Source organism: Protopterus annectens, chromosome 4.part1 (genome assembly GCF_019279795.1).
Source record: "Protopterus annectens isolate FY-2018-M chromosome 4.part1, PAN1.0, whole genome shotgun sequence".
Lineage (NCBI taxonomy): Eukaryota > Metazoa > Chordata > Ceratodontiformes > Protopteridae > Protopterus > Protopterus annectens.
The window spans coordinates 516,846,447-516,863,665 of NC_056734.1; the positions used below are offsets into that span (position 1 = coordinate 516,846,447).

The 17,219-nt window shown below is 39.1% G+C and overlaps 1 protein-coding gene across 1 annotated transcript in view; it reads right to left on the minus strand.

The window, feature by feature from the left end:
- Nucleotides 1–17,219, minus strand: part of ANO7 (anoctamin 7) — a 1,683,969-nt gene that overhangs the window by 1,493,661 nt on the left and 173,089 nt on the right. The window lies entirely within an intron of this gene.

Genomic DNA, 17,219 nt, shown 5'->3' on the forward strand with positions numbered 1-17,219 from the left:
CACACACACACACACACACACACACACACACACACACACACACACACACACACACACAGACACGTGTGTGTGTGTGTGTGTGTGTGTGTGTGTGTGTGTGTGTGTGTGTGTGTGTGTGTGTGTGTGTAAGCGGTATATACTGATGCTCTTTTGGGGAGTGTTACAGATAGACAGACAGATAAATAGATATATAGGTATACATAGTTGTCATTCACTCTGCAGAACTGGCTGCTCATCAACAGATGAATGACTGTGATATTTCATCACTTGTTAGGTTTATTGAAATTGTAATGCTTTGGATGAACAGAACATCAAATGCATATGTGTAAGGTAAGTGTGGATCTGGAAAGCTAATGCCGAAACTTTCAGATATTCTAAAGGTTTCAGTATTAGTGAATGGGAGTGTTTGTGCAAGTGTAGATGGGTTAGGGTTAGAATAAGGGTTAAGTAAGGGATAGATTTTGTGTAGTTAGTGTTTGCTGGTGTGCGTGTGTGTGAGTGTGTGCGTGTGTGCGTGTGTGCATGTGTGCGTGTGTGTGTGTGAGAGTTGTCTTGTTTACTGGAAGCGTTAAGAAAGGGTTTGGTATTTGAATTTTTTGGGGTATGAATTTTGGTAGATGGTCGTGTTTGTCAACTCCAAAACATAAGCTGGACAAATGAAAATGTTTTTTAAGAGCTTTGAATTCTGGCATTTAGCTAAACTTCATCCACTAAAAACTTACAAAATGTGATACATGCAACTGTGGGGAGACATATTCAGTGTCTGCTAATGGAATTAAATATCTACTAATGACAGTAATACTCAAATACAAACCCAAAAATATGATGTATGACTGGATGTGAAAGAAGCAGGTGTAACAATTAGTTCTGGAAGTATGATAACCTTAATAAGATGATTAGTACAATGACAGTAAAAGCTGACACAGAGTAGTCACTGGGTGTTGTATGTATAAATGAAGACATAGGAAACTATCCCACTGTTGAAAAAAAGAGTTTGGTACATCTTTATGTACTCTGAAACATTGCATTGGGATCATATTCAATCTTATGTACAAAGTCTTTCTAGGGAGACATTTTCCACATTTTCTTGATTTATGGGTATAAATTCATGGAATGCTGTAACAGTCCACAAAGGGTAGGAACAATGCTCACAAACATTGAAACAGCCTTAAAAGAGAGGTAGAATAATCTACCTTTCTCTGAAATAGAATCAGAGGAGTGCAAGAATAATAGAAAGGTGGAAAATACCCTACCTGTATTAGTAGGGAATGATTGCAGTCAGAATGAAGCTACTTCCAATGAAAATAACAAAATCAAAAGCCCGCCATACCTAAATGTTAGTCAAAAGAGTTTAAGAAAGAGAAATGGGAGATCCCACCTTAAGAGAAGACAGAAACAAAAGATACAGGCTGCAAGTATCGTCAGAGATTTGCTAGACCAACCATTCTCTTCTCCCTATTTTGAGGTGAGCAGTGATCTAATTTATCAGGTTGACAAGAAAGAAGTGGTTAAACCACTGTTAGTACCTCAAGCCTTCAATCATACAGTATAGAATTTGGTCCATGGCCATATTTTAGGAGGTCACTTACAGGTGGAAAAAGCTGCGGTGGTACAGTGGTTGCATTGTTGCCTCACAGCAAGAGGTACTCCTGTTCGATTCTCAGCTAGTGTATGGGGAGTGCCTTCTGTGTGGAGTCTGCATGTCCTCCCCGCGGTCGAGTGGCCTCTGAAAGACATACGTAAATGGTCGTGCCTTCGCTGAAGGTTGGGTGTCGGGCTGGCAACTCGGCACCATAAAAATCTACTGCCAATCATTAGCGGACCGGAGTTCCACTGTGGCGACCCCTTACCGGGAAAAGCCGCAAAGACAAACAACAACTTACAGGTGGAAAAAAACTACAGTGTGCATTTCCCACAAAGGCAATACTGGCTTGAAATTTCCTCTGCAATACACAGATTAAATACAGCTTCTGCCAAGAGTCAGAATATTGATTTCTGCAAAGCTTACCATGGCCCTTTAGTGTCCCTTCCAATAATTGATGTCACCTTAGACTGGATTGCTGCAGATCTGAAAAGGCTGTTAGTCAACACTGCTCAAGGGCATTTAAATATTTTAGTTGTCTTAAACTATGCCACACATTACAATGTGGATATACCATTGTGCACAGCTCTATCTAGCCTCTATTTATTGGCTTCCTTGGTTGCTTAAACCCCTGCGTCTGAGCTGGGGGAACTGTGATAAAGTACATGGCATACTGTAACATGACAGATAAGTAAGCCCTGACTTGCTCAAATCTATGTGACCTGTGTGAGCACAAAAAGGGGAAATTTATCTTTAAGTAGCAGTGCAGACAATGTAAGCTGAGCTGTGCTTGAGTCTTTAAATAAGAGCCACTCTGTGTGAGAGGAGTTTAGTGTGGGCTTTGGAAACAGAATGCAACATGTGCAAAGACAGAGTCTAGAGAAAAGCCTCATACTTATGTTTCTTAAAAGATGGGCCAATAACGCTACCATTTGAAATATGTGTTTTGGAAATCTTTAAACAGTTGCAAGGAGCTACTCTATGTACATTTGTTTACCAGGTAAGTCCGACTGGCACAGGTCCCTTTTCAGCAGAGGCCCGGGGATAAAAGCTCCACATTTACATAATGAATCATAGAACAATGTACAATAATAAATGACAAAAATACAAAAAATATAATAATAAACGAGTGACAAATACAAAATGTAACACAGAGGAACAGCAAGTAATACAAAAAAACAGCAAGTACTACAAAGTAATACCAGGGAATACAATGCTATACAAAGAGAGTGAAAGCATATAATAACATGAGGTATTAGTATATATGCAGCCAAGATGTCATGTAAAAACATTTCATATTTTGGAAAATATCTTTTTTTAATTAATTTGTCATGTATTGATCAGTGATGTAACCTGACAGGGGAGATGGAGAGGGAGTGTGAAAATACAGTTGGATAAACAGAATACATACATCATTATGCAGAAGTGATAATAGACCTTGAGTGTAATACAGTAGCCAGTTCCAGTTTCAAAGCCTGGGGAAGACATTTGAAAGTGGTTATTAGCTACTGAGGAAAGGAGATTGGGCTATCATGTAGGGTTACAGGGACAGAGCCAGGAATTTGTAAGATGTGTTTTGAGTAGCTTTTTGAATTGTGGGATAGAGCTGTTGGAAATAAGAGGACTTGGGAGTTTATTCCATAATTTGGAAATGTAGTGTGAGAATAATGATTCACCGGCTGCGTTGTTTGCTTTGGAGACCTGTAGGAGGGATTTCTTGGATGAGCGGAGATCTCTACAGGAGTTGTATGGCTGTAGGAGGTTTTGAACAGCTGGAGTTTTACCTGGTTGATGGAGGATTTTGTGAGCGAAGGTAAGTTGATTAAAGTGCAGTAATTGTGGAAGTTCAAGCCAATTTAGTTGTCTAAGTGATCTGCTGTAATGGGATCTGGAAGAAGCACCAGTTGCAAATTTGGCTATCTTATTGCAGCAAGATTCAGGTTTGGTGAGGTCTGTTATACGGAGGTTGGTTAGTATTGGGGAAGCATATAAGAGAGTAGATAGGAGGTGAGTTCAGGCAATAGTGGATTTAGTATTCTTAGTTAGGAATTTATTATTCCTATACAAGAGACTACGTTTCTTATGGACCTTTTTAATGGTTTGGGCAATATGTATATTGAATTTCAGGTTGTTGTCTATTTCAACACCTAGCAGTTTTGTGTGGGTTGAGGGGGTAATGATGGTGTTGTTTTTGGATAGGATTCTGAAAGGTGGACTTTGGAAGCAGAATGTAAATTGTGTAAGGGTTCTTCTTTTGACATTGAATAAACCATCTTGTTTAACAATAAAATCTAAATTATAAGCAATGCCTTGTTACTGTACATGCAAACATACACACACACACACACACACACATATGCACACACGCACACACACCAGTGCATGTACATGCAAGTAATATACCACTGTGTTCTATAAGAAAGAGATACAGCAGTAGTAGCAAACTTTATAGATATAAACATTAGACAAGACCATGGAAGAACACCCAGCATCCATGCATGATAATAGCTCTCCTGACACTTTATGTACCTGAAAAATGTGAACTACTCTCCGCTAGTAATTTTCACTTATTTCCTGTGGGAAGCATTTATATGACAGAAAGTCCAGTACATAATTAATTAAAACTCTCCCTCGCCTCGTGTGTCCATTGACTGGTTAGCTATTGTTTCCATTCAGTTAAATGGGTCACTTTATCTTAAAACTACTCTTTTACTAATTTTCTGAACAATTACCAACAAGTATGCATCTTAACTGTACAGAATTTTGCAGAAAGTCCAGATTTCTACTTCATATTTTTTCACCTGTTCCTCTTAAAATTTGTGGTTTTCTGTCAAAGCTTTGAAAAATAAAATCGTTAAGTAATGGCACATTAGAATTTCAGACTGAATCCTCTCTCTTTCTCTCCACACACACACATATATATATATATATATATATATATATATATATATATATATATATATATATATATGGTTCCCCTTCCCAATCTCGAATTACTGAATGCTCGCAATTAATAACTCGAGACTGTAAAGTCGAACCAACAAAAATCCCAAAACCCACAAGCAGGAAAACAAAAAACCCCGAACATACAGAACACATACACCTCACAACACGCACACCATACAACCCACATCACATAAACTACAAGCCCTACACTACATGCACGCAGGGGGGCAAGCCCCCCTGCACCCCCATGAGGGGGGCAAGCCCCCCACACCCCCCTACTTATGTAGTCTAACTCCGAGATTGCACTAATACACAAAATAAAAAACACCACACAGACATTTAACACTGCCTCGCACACACACACACACACACACACACAAATACAGACACATCCAACACTCACACTCATACTCCCACCTCCCTAGCCTAACCCACACACAAAACTTACAAAACACACACATACACTCACTTACCTTCACTTCCATTAAACATCCCGACTCACACACTTCCCATCCCGTAGCTGACATGCATAAGCGCAAATTCGAGATATTTGAATTTGTGCTTATGCAGATTGGCGCTTATGGGTTTCCGACTTTACAGTCTCGAGTTACTGAATTTCAAGCATTCAGTAATTCGAGATTGTGAAGTGGAACTATATATATATATATATATATATATATATATATATATATATATATATATATATACTGTGAACAGCTATATTTCTGTTATGTTTTTGCAACTTGCCTTGAGAAGGCATAAAACAATAAGTAATGTTGGCTGTCATTACTGCAAGCATACAACTGCACACACAGTCCTGCCAGTAGGAGTGTACTGGCATGTAATTTTCAGGGCACAGCATAACTCTTGGCACTTGTTGCAATCCTCTACCTTCACTTAAGGATGCTATTATGATAACTACACTCATTTTCTTGTGTAAGTATATACATTCTGTGAGAAAGCTTGTAGTAACTGCCCCTGACCATTTCCAAAAGAAAAGAGAACCATAGTTTCTTGTCTAGAAGGGAGTCACTACAATGATCTAGAGAGATTACGTCTGAATCTTCAGAAGTACCCTAGATATCAGTGGAAAGAGTGGAAAAACATACAAGAATATTCCTGTACAAGAAAAAGTAAAGACATCTGTCTTCCACGTCTTTTTGCATGGAGTTCTGGAGCAGCTGATTGTTTACAGTGGAGACAAATAGGTCTACCTGAGGAACTCCCCACAGATGGATCAAATCTTGGAAGACCCCCAATCTAGTTTCCATTCATGAGGGTCTGCCCTTGTCCTGCTCAACTTGCCTGCCACATAATTTTGCTCTGACAGAATGCAGGATGCCTGTAGAGTGAGACTATGCTGTGAAGGTATAGCCCAAGGTAACATGGCTAGTCTGCAGAGAGTGGGAACAACCTGCTTCTCCTTTGCTTGTTGATGTACCACATGACTGTGGCATTGTCTATAACAAGAGGTCCCGGGGACTAAATATAGTTCACAGAGTTGAGTGCCTTGATCAGGGCAAGCATCTCTTTATATTTAAGTGTTTGTCTGTCCTTGGTGTCCCACACATCTATCCTTCAAGAAACTGCTCCTCAAGTAAAATCTGAGGCATCTCTGATGACTGACTGCTTTGGAACATGGAAGAAAAAGGAGGACACCTGCATTTAACTATACTTGCTGTCTCCAAAATGTGATTTCTCTTATGTGGAGTCTTGCCAAGGGTATCATTAGAATCATAGATGCAATGAGACAAAAAATCGTTAGGTATGCCCTCATAGTGGCCAAAATCTGAGTGGAAAACCTAAGAAATAGCTCTAGACAGAGATCTTTTTTTTCTGTGGAAGAAATGCTCTTTGAACCGAGGTGTCTAGATGACACCCCAGGAACATAATCTTGTGAAAAGTAGTCAAAAAAGACTTTTGAATGTTCTCTTGGAATCCCAGCTAGTGCAACAGATCTCTCACCCAAGTTAAATATTCCTGACATATTGAAAAAGACTCTGCAAAGGCAAGAAAGTCATCTGAATATGGAAAAAGTGGATACTGTGTAGCATTCAATGAGCTATAACTGGAGCTAAGCACTTTGTAAATATTTGTGGTGCAGTGAACACTCCAAATGATCATGCATATAACTAATAATGTGATACAGACATACACAACCTTGAAAATATCTGAGGTTTGGATGAATAAGAATGTGATAATAAATACGTTTTAAGTCTAGCATTGCCAAGAAACGTGAAAGAGGGAGAAAGGGTAACACGTTGTGAAGTGACATAATTCTGAAGTTGGGCGCTATCACAAAAAGGTTTAAGAATGAAAGATCCAGAACTGTTCTCCAAACATTTTCTTTCTTTGGCACTAAAAACATCCTTGAATAAAACCCTTTCCCTACCTGAGAAGGAGGAAAATATAGTTGTGCAAGTTGAACTTACCATAACAGTAGATGTTCAAAAGATCACTGGTACAATACCCTTAGTTATAAGGGTTATATCCTGCCCAGGACATAATAGCCATCCAGCTTTGAAACCTTCAGGGCACCTTCCATGCATCCAAACTGTCAGGCAGCATGAGCTGAGCTGACTAAAAGACAAGTTTGTGAGCAAAGTCTTTCAGAGATTTTCTGCCAGCAGGGACAGAGGGAGGCTGAGCACTGAAGGACAATGTTAGGAACAACAAAAAATAAATGTCTACACCCTGGCATAAAAAACACACCAAAAAAACAAGATGGATGGAGGGAGGGAGTAGTACTAAAGCAGTGATCACTCAAACATCTAGTGTTATGGTAAGTTTTACTTAAATAACTGTGCTATGTTCATCATATTGATCATTGTTGCAGTAACTTTAGGCATATGTGTACATTACCTTAGATAACTACATTTGGGAAGGGGAAGGATAAGAGTCCAGGAACCCCTGAATAATGGTACTTGCAAAGCTTCATTGTGACCTAAAGATTGAATCAATTTTATAGTGCTTTGTAAATGTATGTACAGTGGACCAAGTAGCAGCTTCTAAAATACTTCCAGAATCCAACCCATTCCAAAAAGCCACAGATGAAGCCAAGGCCTTGGTAGAGTGGGTCTTGACCCACCTGAAATAGTTTTGCTATTGTGAGTATAACAATAGCCTTATACAACCAATTTGGAAATAATCTGTTTTCACACAGGTTGTCTCTTTTTCTTAATATTCACAAGAAATGAACAACTGATCGAAAGATCTGAAAAATGTAGCTCTGTCAAGACAGTACCTGAGTTGCCTGTGGACATCCAAAGTATGGAGTACCCTTTCTCCCTCATTTTTAAGTTCTGGAAAGAAGACAAGGAGATGGATAATTTAGCTTAAAGAAAATTCAGATACTATTTTAGGCATAAAAGAAGGATTAGTTTTCAAAGAAACCATTTCCCTTTGGAAAATGCAATAGGGTTGACTCATCATAATAGCCTGAAACTCAGATACCCTTCTTGTATATAACCAAGCAAAAAGCACCAGTTCCACAACGATAAGGCTCAAAATAAAAGTAGAGGTTTATTAGGGCTCCTGCCAAACTCAGTAGACACAATACATTTGTATTGTGTCTACTGAGTTTGGCAGGAGCCCTAATAAACCTCTACTTTTATTTTGAGCCTTATCGTTGTGGAACTGGTGCTTTTTGCTTGGTTATTTGTGCAGCCGGCACCTTCCTTTTGATACCCTTCTTGTATATGACAGAGCAGTCAGTAAAACTGTTTCCCATGTTAAGAATCTCAAGTCAGCCAGATTATTTGGTTCAAATGGAAAAGTATTAGCTTCTCTAAGACTAAATTAAGATCCTAAGGAGGGTGCACCATTTTTCTTGGAATTCTCTTAATGCAAAAACCTTTCAAGAACATTTTGACATGTTATTGCATTGAAGCAGGAGGCTCTATGGACAAACATGCTTGCATGGCCAATAAATGAACCCTGAAAGAGGAATAAGAAAGGACACAGGATAGTAGCTCATATAAATATTGGAGAACCAGAGAACAACTAGCACTGAATGGGTGCTGGTTATGTTATTAGCACCATATAGGAAACCTTCATTTGCTACTATATAATTTTCTAGTAGCAGGTTTTACTGACTCCATTAGTACATGCTTCATGTCCTCAGTAAACAGGTGACTAAAAGGAATTAGGACCATATCATTCAGGCAGACAACTGAAGCTGATTGATGTCAGGGAGTATCAAACACCCCTGTTCTTCTGTGAGTAGATCCAGTCTGTGAGGAAGCTTGTGGTAAGTGCCCCTGGCCATTTCCAAAAGAAGGGAAAACCACAGTTGCCTGGGCCAAAAGTGAATCAGCAAAATAATCTTGGGGGATTATTTCGGAAACATCAGAAGTATATTGGATATTAGTGGAAAGGGTAGAAAAGCATACAGGAACATTCCTGTCCAAAAAAAAAAAAAAGAAGAAAAGGCATCTGTCTTCCAGGCCTTCTTGCAGGGAGTTCTGGAATACAATCTTGCGAATTGTTTTTTCAGAGAGGAGCCAAAATAGGTCTACTCCAAGAATTCCCCACAGATGGAACAAATCTTGAAAGACCCCCTGATCTAGTTTCCATTCATGAGGGCCTGAACTGGTCCTGCTCAGCTTGCCTGCCTCATATATTTGCTCTGACAGAATGTAGGATGCGTGTAGAATAAGATTGTCAGCAAAGGGAGTACAACCTGGTTCCCCCTTGCTTGTTAAGCTACCAAATGACTATAGTATTGTCTGTAACCACTTGAAGAGGTCCCAAAGACCAAAGATGAATCAGAGAATTGAGTGTCTTGATCAGGGCAAGTATCTTCTTGATATTTGTGTGCTTGCATCTGTCCTTGGTGTCCCACACACCCTGCCACTCCCCCCCCCCTTAAACTGCTCCACAAGCAAAGTCTGAAACTTCTATAGTGACTGACTGCTTTGGAGCAGGGAGGGAGAAGGGGAGACCTGGATGTATGGAAGGAGGCCTGGATTTAAGGATATCTGTTGTCTCCACCAAAAGACTTTTCTTCTGACAAACTCCAACAGGGTATGAAAAGATAAAGGCCAATGATGCTGAGAACAAAAAGATTTCAGATACCACTGTATCTTTCTCATATGGAGTCTTGCCAGGGTATCATGAGACCCAAAAGCCTGAGGTATTCCCTTGGAGTGACCAAAGTTTGAGTGGAAAACCTTAAAAACAGATCTAAATACAGACCTATTTTTCATGTGGAAGAAAAGCTCTTTGAACTGAGGTACTTAGTTGACATTGTAGGAACACAATTCTGTGTGAAGGAGTCAAAAAAGAATTTTGAATGTTCTCTTGGAATCCCAGCTTGTGTAAGAGATTTCTCACCAAAGAAAGAGATTTCTGACACTTTGAAAAATTCTCTGCAAAGATAAGCAAGTCATCTAAATATGGACAAGTGTGTATACCCTGTACACTACAATGAATTACAACTGGTGCTAGGCACTTTGTGAACACTTTTGGTGCACTGGATAATCCAAAGTGTAAGGCAGACAACTTATAATGTGATATAGGGACACGAAACATTAAGAAACATTAGAAGTCTGTATGAAAAGGAATGTGACAATAAGCATCTTTTAAGTCTAGTGTTGCAAGGAATCTTGAAAGAGGAAGAAAATGTAAGGTTGTGAAGTGACATCATTTTGAATTTGAGCACTACAGGTTTAGAAAAGAAAGACCTAGAACTGGTCTCCAAGAATTTTCTTCCTTTGGCACTAATAACATCCTTGAATAAAAATCCTTCCCACTTCTGAAAGAGGAACCAGTTCTATCACTTCTTGGGACAGCATGTGATGAAGAACTGGTGTAAGCAAAACAGTCTGATTTGCAGGATGAGGAATGCCACCACTCCCTCAACCTCGGAAAGTAGAAATTTCCTTCCACTGCCATCTATAACCTTGATGAATGATTTTAAGAACCCATTTGCGTGAAACTATCTAATGCTACAAAAAAGTGGAGATTCAGAGTTAATGAAAGAAAAGGGGGGCCAGGGTAGGAGGGGTTCACAAGGTCTCAAGAATAGTCATTCAGACTTGGGCTGTCCTTGATTTTGGGAAGTTTGAGACTTCTTTTTGGAACTTTCTTGCCATTTCTTTTTAAACACCTGTTTACCCATACGTTGTTGAGATTGTTTATTCTATCTTTTTGCCAAAAATTAGATGAGGCAAAAGAAAATCCCTTGTAAAACTTTGAAAAGGAGGGCTGAAAAATGTTAGAGATTCCCTAGATCAGCTTGGCCCTTGCTTCACACTTTTTTGATCACCTCTGCAGCAGAGGGGCCTATCACTAAATCTTTATCAAAGGGAAAATTTAAATTCTCATTTTTAACATCATCTGGGGGGTTCTGAGAATGCATCAATGCAAACCTTCTCAAAAATGCACCAGTGGCCATAGTGCTGGAAGGAGTATCAACAAAGTCATACACAGGCACTGCAAACAATGAGTAGTGACTTGTGCAATAGAAGAAACTAAATTATTTAAAGCAGAGTTTTCCTCACAAGAAGAAACAGCAGAAAGAAAACATTCCTCATACTTTCACAATTTGTCAATACAAACTTTAATATATGAGCTTGGCAATTCAACATTCTGAAAAATCAAAGCAGAAGTATATACTTTATTCTCACAGCTATCAATAATTTTCCTGCCCATACCACAAAAAGTAGGATTGGAATTAACTAAGTGCTTAACAGCAGTGGGATCAACTAAAACTATAGGTGCTGGGTCAGGACTGAGAATATTGTATGAAAATGTAATAGGCTGAGGAACTTAATACATCATATCTTGGCTTTTTAGGGCAGCTGGATGACTATCTGAAAAATTGCTGGCAGTAAATAGGCACTTCCTCAAAGCAGACAGAACAGAAGGAATGGGTGTAGATTCTGGAAAATCCTTCTGAAACTACTCATATTTTCTGAGGGACTAAGAAACTTTAGTGCTCTCTCATTGAAAACACTGGCACATTCTAGCAATAGTCTAAGAGAAAGAGAAACTCCCATATGGAAGATCAGAAACTGAGCTCTCCTCTGAGTCTAAATCAGAAATCTGAGGGAAAAAAGTATCAATCCCTGTGTCTTCCTGTTTAGATTCAGAATCCTGAATTTCATCAAGAAAAGAGGAATCCCTCTTTTGTTCACCAGAAATTACTTAAAAAAAAGGATCAGCAACATGAATTAAACCCTGAGACAGACTCATTAAACTACTCCTATCAAAAGAAAATTAAGGAGGACTAGATACATGCTTTCTTTTCTATTTCTTTTTAACAGGAAAAATAGGGCCAACCATGTTACGAATGGCAACAGCAGCTTCCCCAGGCGTGGGCACAGCATTCTGACACAACAGATAAATCTACCCTGTTCTCTCTCTTAGGACCAACAAAAGTACCTCTCCCTTACCCACAGAGAATGTGGCTAACCCCTGGTCATTAGTGGCTGTAGGTGGTACACCAGAAGGATACAGGATAAAAAAAAAAAAAGTGATCTGTAGTTCAACAAATTGCCACAGCAGAGTCACCCACCTACAGTTGAGGTGAGTTGCTAGCCTGGTGTTGTTGTAAAGGCTGTTTGTTTAATTTTTTTCTTTTTCTAATTGGAGGAAGGACCATCCATGAGACCAGTAGTCTGTTCCATAGTCAAGACAAAAATTGTGCCTCTTTCCTGGGGAAGACAAGCAGTAATTGCTGGGTAAACATTATCTGTCCCCAAAAGTTACTTTTTTGGCAGAAAAACAAAGTAAAAAAGCACTTTAAAACACTATGCCAGCCCCACAAATGTAAAATAAATACAACTTTTCCACACAACAAAATGTTTTCAGTTACTTTACACTACTTTTAAATTGATAGAAAAAAAGCAATGATCCATTTATAAGTATTTTACAGTCTCAAAACAGTCCGTTAAAACACAACACTCCAAGTGTGAAATAACTTGTGTGAACAGGAAAGTAATAAAACATCAATAAAATTAAGAAAATGGAAGGGCCAAAGGGCATTTATTTGTCCAATGAAGGAAAGCAAAAGATGACTGTTGATCCTTGAAGGCCTCAGATGAGTATACTTTTTGGCAAGAAAATAGCTTTGAATGGCCTCATACCTAAACTTTTCTTTTAGTCATCTCAGCACACGCTGTCTGACAGTGTGGATGTGTGGAAGGTGTCCTTCAGGTTTTAAAGTTGCTGGCTGGCTGTTATATCCTTGGCAGGATATAAGGGTAATGCAGCAGTGATCAATATGATGAGCATCTGAGGAACCAGCTGAAAAAGGTGCCCAATTCCTATTTAAGCCAGGCAGCAATAGTTGGTAAATCAGGTAAGCAGTAAAAAAAGTAATTTTACCACATTTAAATACAGTAAACACCACATTAAATGCTTCCCCCAGCCCCTAAAAGTAAAATAACACTACTTTTACCACAGAAAATAGTTTAAAGCTAATTTTAATAATTTTTTACCACAAAAGAAAAAAGTAATATTCCCATTTAAAAGCATATAAAAGTTACTATACGTCACTAAAACACTTTGCTCTGAAGGGCTTGGCTTCCCAAAACTGTCTTTTTACCCAGCTCAGCTCAAGCTGACTGATAGTTTTGGTGGATGGAAGGTGCCCTGAAGCTTTGGACACTGGACGACTGTTATATCCTCAGCAAGATATAACCCATGTAGCTAATCTACTGCATCAGTATAAAATATGATAAATATCACTTTTTCCTCACTAAAAGTAAGGATTCTTACAGAAAAACTATGTTTTCTGTCATAAAATGTAAAGTAGAAGTTTTCCCCAAACAGAACAAATCTCCTCACCAATGAAATACCATTAAGCAACCATCAATCCTCAAAAGCCTGCACAGGAGCACTCTCTTCAACACCAGGAAAGTTCTGAAGGGCTTGGTGCCAAAACTAGACTTCAGCTTGAGCTAAATGTTTGGGCTTGTAGAAGGTGCTTGGAAAGCTTTGGAAGCTGGCCAGCTGCTGTAGCCTGTTTAGGATGCAACCCACATAGTTAAGGCTACTGCAACATTGATCAAATAGGTTCAAAGGTTCATAGGTGCTGTGACGCCTGTGCACTGGCCCAGCAATCAAGAAGCCTTAATCCTCACCACTAACACCACTGAGGGTCATCCATATAGGGAAAGGATAATAAATACAAACACACACACACACACACACACACACACACACACACACACACACACACACACACACACAGAGTAAAGTACAATTTCCCTTAAGAGCACACAGATATCACAGTCAGTCTGGGGCTGGTTTCTCCCTTTCTCTCCAGGTCCCCAATAAGACTCCCCACTGGCACAACTCTAGGGTCCAGATCTCAGCCTAGTTGGCAAGCTAAAACCTCCAGTACCCTCTCTGTCCAACCAGTGCTTCATGTCCCTGCCCCAGTAGCTGACACACACACACACACACACACACACACACACACACACACACACACACACACACACACACACACACACATGCTTTGAGATAAGAGTTTACACAACCACACAGACACTCCTGGGGAAGGCTGGCACAGGTTCTCCAGCTGTGCCCCTTTTACCCAGACTATACGGTAGAAATCACTGCCACCACCCAGCTAATATTTATCAGCTACTCAAAGGCCCTTATGAAAGGGTGTCCAATTATACTGTGCAATATTATTATCTAAATGGTAAGTGCAACCAAGCAGTCAAGACTTATTTGGAGTGACTTTGTACAGTATCACTATATACATGCAATGTACTCTTAGAGATTCAATTATCTCTACACAAAACAGCCACAGTTGAAAGGTTTAAAATATTTAATAATAAATAATAAAAACACAAGACAATACTTCTTACTACACAGTGCTAGCCAAGAGTACAAAGATCACAGAGAAATACTTAAAATAATACAGTAGAAAAGTTCTGACATCAGGGAAAAGCAAACTAGTCTAATCTTCCTATTTCCTAGCCATATCTAACAGAAAACAAAGTTCTAAAATCCTACTTACATATAGACACAGGCAGAGTGGTGAGTTGGATATTCTCAAGATAAATGCTCAAATGCTCTCATTCTTTCTGTCCTTAAATTGATAACACAGTACCACTGATTCATTTCAGATTACATAATTTCGTTCTGGTTCCCAGGCTAACAGACTCTCAGAGGTTAATAGCCCTTGATCTTGCAGCTGGTCAGGAAGCCAGAACAATAAAAGAAATTATACATGCAAATTCTAGCCATTAACTCTGGCCTCAAAACAATAGGCAGAATGCCTTTATCTAGACATCTCGGCTCCAAGTTTTGACATCAAAGAATTGACTTGTCAGCTTTGTTACAGCAGAGTGCACTGTTGTTACATTTTTGCAGTTCCACATTTAACACCATTTTTCCCCTTTTAAGAGAACAACCCTGTGGCTTATATTAATATTTACAAATGACAGAATTATCTACAAAAGTCTAACTGGCTAGACTGGCAGCCTTCACCTATCTTCACAGGTGTGTACTAGGCTAATGGCCCTAGAACCTTTACAAGCCTAGCCCTTAGGATTACCCTGGCATCATGCCACCCGACCTTGATGAAGGATGAAGAATGTCCACTTTTACAGCAGGATTCCCTCAAATCATCCTCTAAAGAATGCAAACAAGCACTAGCTACTCATCCCCCCCGGCCAGCACTCCAGTGCTTGAGCCACTAACAGAATTCAGATCACCAGTGGTTGAGATGAACACCCTGCCGCTGCACCAACTGACTAGCTTATCATGTACTACACTTACATAGACAGCAACTCTTTTCTGAATTCCACCCATGTTTTTCTTCTCAATAAAAAGTGAGTGCTCGTTCTCATTGTCTCAAACAGGAAAGACTGCTTTTGTTTGAGGGACTTGTTATTAACTGCTTTTTTAAGCAAACATTAGGGAAATACATGATCGCATAGCTTCAAGGGTCAGCCACTGCTGATACTGGACCCTATAATCATCCTATTGCCCTGTCCTCCTCAATGGCCACCATATCATAACGACATACCCTAGGCATGGCTTATGATGAGGTAGGCTCTCTCTCTCTCTCCAGACAGAGTCACCCTTTCAGATTTTCAGTCTATAAATACTCCCATGACTGGAGAGGGAAGTAAATGTGCTATAGCCATCATAATGTGGCTGGCTGGTTTGAACATGTACAGGCTGGTGAAAACAGCCAGTATGCAACCTTCTTGTTTCTTGAATAATTCCTTGGGTTACTTTACTTTACATCCCAATGGCCACCTAATAAGACAGCATTGAAACTTATAGAACCTTGGATGCCATTTGAAAGATAACAAACTGCATTCCTAGCACCCTCCATGTTGTATTCATATGCCAGTGTTGAAGGTAAGACCTCTTTACCACCTCAGACAAATAAGAATCTACAACCTGAAGAGTAAGAGACCAATGTACTACCTTCCTTGCCACCTAATAAGTCTATCCAGTAGGCTGTAGTACGTCAATTTGGTGACTGTCCACAAAATTCCAAAGCTAAATAGACAGCATCCTTGCAGAAGATGTTCTCCAAAAAAGTAAATCACATATTTATAGCAAATAAATGCAGTACAAAAATATTTGTCTTAAGTCAAAGACCAAAACACACCACTTATACTACACTAAAATGTAGAACATCTCAATATAAAGACACACACAGTACTGGAGATCGACCATATAAAAAGACCTATCTTAAATAGGGAATTTCTAAGGACATTGCAAATCCACACAGCAAGTCCCAAACATGTCACCATGTCTGACCATATAATACTGAAAACTAGTCTCAGTAACATTTCACCATTAGATAATATTATAATGAAATGACCAGACTCAATGTTTCTTTCACCCCCTGGCCTGGTTGCTTGACAATGTGAAATCATAAGTTTTTGGTGTATTATCTTACAGTAAAGTGGCAAGTGCTTTGACTTTGATAATCTTTACTTGGGAGGATTTATGTTTGTTAACTAAGACAGTGTGGTTCTATAGTTTGATTAAATAGTGTAGAAGAAGACACAGTGAAAATTATTATTGAACTGCATCAAACAGTTTAATAAAATCCTTACTTCTACACTAAGTAACATTATCACTCATAGTTAAGCCATTTAATTTCTATGAATCACGCAAAATACTTCAACATATTCATCAGGATTCCAGCTCTTTGAGGGGACTGCCAAGATGGCTACACACTGATAAATGTCTTAATCTCTGCTCTTCTAGTATGAAAATAGAAACTTGAGAAACAGGGCGAGTAATTCTGCCAGTTTTAGTAAAATTCAGTTACTGTCTAGCAATCTCACTGCCTGGATGCCAGCAAAGCAGAAACTTAAGAGATCCTTGAAAGAAAATCAACTGGAAAAGGTGAAGAGATAACACTAACTGGGAAGAATCCTGCAGCTGTTCATCAAAAAACAGTTGAAGGTCCAGCTTTGGTACAAGAGATGACTTCCAGTAATGTAGAGGAACAAATAAATCAAATGTGTTCAGGGCTGATTAAAATAAATGAAACACTGAAGGAGTATATCAACTTGAGCAAGAAAAAGCTAGAAAAAGGGAAGAAGCTTTAAACAGCCATTCAGAATAACTGATAAAACTGCAAAAATCAGAGGCTGAAATGAAGAAAAGTCTGTCTGAGTATGAGAATTCTCAAGAAGAGCTGTTTCAAAAAATGGTAGAGTTAGAGGACAGAGCAAGCAGACAAAACATGAGATTG